The sequence below is a fragment of the Octopus bimaculoides genome, chromosome 20 (genome assembly GCF_001194135.2).
Source record: "Octopus bimaculoides isolate UCB-OBI-ISO-001 chromosome 20, ASM119413v2, whole genome shotgun sequence".
Classification (NCBI taxonomy): domain Eukaryota; kingdom Metazoa; phylum Mollusca; class Cephalopoda; order Octopoda; family Octopodidae; genus Octopus; species Octopus bimaculoides.
In genome coordinates this window covers 15,987,944-15,991,075 of record NC_069000.1, presented here as the reverse complement: position 1 = coordinate 15,991,075, position 3,132 = coordinate 15,987,944, and the positions used below count along the sequence as shown (strand labels likewise).

The following is a 3,132-nucleotide window of genomic DNA, read 5'->3' as shown; positions in this document are numbered from 1 at the left end:
TTTTTGTGTCAGTGCTTATTCCCCCACCACCACTTGACAACTGGTGTTCGTGTGATTGCATCCCTGTAACTTGGTTTGGCAAAAAGAAAAACCGATAGAATTAGTACCAGGCTTAAAAAAGAAGTTATGCGATCGAGTCATTTTACTAAAAATTCAAAGCAGTGCCCCAGCATGGCCACAGTCTAACGACTGAAACAAGTAAATGATAAAAGATATATCTACATCTTCATCTACATTAAAACTCAGGGAGAAAATCTAAGAATGAAGTCTACTACTGGAAATTATTCTTTAGACTCGGCTAAGCTAGTTCTATTAGAACTTTCATATGCATACACTGCTTATAGGAGCAAGGTGAAAAGGGAGTTTACATATTTTGATGAAGAAAAACGATATTCAAGTTTTCTGATCAAGAGTTCATCTATACGTTTTACCCTCCTCCATCTCATTTCCAAGGACTACATGCACTTCTAAATTCATGGCTTTTCCCCAAGCTTAACTATATAAACCCTGCTCAATACACAGGCCTGATTTGGTAATTTCCAGGTGTTCACATAGTAGTTTGTAGTTAACAGGCGCAGGAGTGGCTGTGTGGTAAGTAGCTTGCTTACCAACCACATGGTTCTGGGTTCATTTCCACTGCGTGGCACCTTGGGCAAGTGTCTTCTACTAGAGCCTCAGGCCGACCAAAGCCTTGTGAGTGGATTTGGTAGACGGAAACCGAAAGAAGCCCGTCGTATATATATATGTATGTATATGTATGTCTGTGTTTGTACCCACAACATCGCTTGACAACCGATGCCGGTGTGTTTATGTCCCCGTAACTTGGGGGGTTCGGCAAAAGAGACCGATAGAATAAGTACTCGGCATCCAAAGAATAAGTCCTGGGGTCGATTTGCTCGACTAAAGGCGGTGCTCCAGCATGGCCGCAGTCAAATGACTGAAACAAGTAAAAGAGTAACATACAATGCGTGTGCGACTTACTGAGGAAATTTACAATATTTTGCAGTATATTGATTTTCAGAGTCTATATTAATAGTTTCGTGCTATATAAACGGTGAATGAACTTCAGTGTAAGAGCTATGCTTAGTGACGATCAGCTTCTAACAAACTGAGTCTTTGACACTTATTTTACTCTAGGTTTAAATAGTTACTTTCATTTCTCCTCTATCTCGTAACCAAAATATTAAACTGTGGCTACTGTTCAACAGACTGACATCTCGTATAAGTTTAACACCCCTGGAAGCAAAGCTTGGTAAATTTTCACCGTTAATCGTTGACTTTCGGAATAATTATCACTACTTCAAGGAGAAAGGAACTGGGTGGTTGTTTTTCCTGAGAAGGTATTTTTGCTAAAAGAAATGTTTCTTTTTTTACATTTTACCCCCCTCCTCCACCAAATTCCTATCCTTTTCCAGTAAAATTTTGGTACTACTTCAATACAGAGGGCCCGATGCATCTACGTAATCCTAAGTGTGCACTGTAAAAACATATCGTTACGTAGATGCGTCGGGACATCTTTATTTTAGTGCCAAATTTTAACTTGTTACTCTCGTCTCTGAGAGGGGGTCAAAAAAAAAAATATCAATCCATCTGTTTTTGCAAAGATGTAAGGGAGTCTTAGATAAAAACTTCCAGCCGAATGGGGGCATAAGTCAAAGGAAGAATTAAGAATCATTGCTCTAGATAAAAGGGAATTTAGACCTAATCCTCCATTAAGGACCGGTAGTTATTTGTTGTCTGGGTTCTTCTTACATTGTAGTAATGTTTTCTGTCTTAAAAGTACATCAAATCGTCTTAGAAAATGTGGTTCTGAGTTGCCTGAACATCGGAAAAAGACGGGATGGTCAGAAGCGAAAACCTTTGATATAGGTCAGCCCGATTAACAATTAAAAAGGTTAAATAAGGAAGTAAACATTTCATGTATATTAATAAAATTGATTTGTTATACAACTACCACGTTTAAGTGTTTTCTTGTATCTTTTGTTAAACTACAGAACAAAGCAATTCCAATGCAAGGAATTTGATCTAAAGCCAAAAAAAAAAGCCCCTACTCTACAGATACAAGAAAATTTGTAGCAAAGCGAGTCTACAAACAATAAATGACATTTAAAATGTGTGGTTGTGTTCCAGAATGATCAACGCACAAGGGATGGTTGCTCGAGATAAAACCAGAGATCACCTCCTGCCAGTTAAAATCCGAAGTAATAAATTCTTCTTTTAAAATGATGCGAGAAGAAATTAATGGGGAAGGGATAAGGAAACGATAAACCAGGAATCAATTTCAGCGATATTTCGAACTATTGGTCAGTTACTTCAGAAAATCCCATAGATAGTCGAATATAAGATGTAACGAAGCAAAAACAAAATCGTTTTTAATAGGGCTACCTATATAACGGTTAAATTCTTCAGATGAATCCGAGCTCACCTCCACGACGACGATGACGACTCAACAAGTCAATGAACTCTCACACATACAGTAATAATTATTGTACAAACAGTCACAATAGTTACTAATCGAGTGACTAACAAGCTTGGAAATAACTCAAAAACTATTCTGTATGAGTGTATCTCTTCCGTTACGTGAGGGAAGATTCAAGAAGAGAGAGAGATAAAACGGAAGAAATAATTATTTGAGTAACAGTATTTGAAAATATAATACGGGGTAGGAGAAAAAAAATAACACCAACGTATTTTCACACAGTTGTTGGTCGATTTAGCTCGGCAGTAAACCAATGATTAGGTTAATAAATTTGAATTTGTAACGAATTGGTTCATGGCAATTGCTGACCGCAAGAAAATAGACAAAAATTTAGGAATGTTTTAAAAAATTAACTGGACAACCTAAGTTTTTTTTTTTTTAATTTAATTCTACCATTGTTACTAATTTAAAATTAAGCTTATATGTATACACACATATATACATATATATATATATATAAATTCAATAATAGGACGAATTCTTTTACAAGAATTTATCAAGTAGCTAGCGTAAAAAAAACCTCATAAGGGAAAAAAAATCCATCATTTATTCCCTAAAATATATTTATTTATATAAGGGCATTACTATACAAGAATGCCTCACGCTATGAGGGACTCTAAGGTCAGACTTAGTCCCTCATAGCGTGAGACATA

At 36.3% G+C, this 3,132-nt stretch overlaps 1 protein-coding gene across 1 annotated transcript in view; it reads right to left on the bottom strand.

Moving 5' to 3' along the window:
• LOC106879102 (ubiquitin-conjugating enzyme E2 C) overlaps window positions 1–3,132 on the bottom strand; it is a 10,935-nt gene that overhangs the window by 7,233 nt on the left and 570 nt on the right. The window lies entirely within an intron of this gene.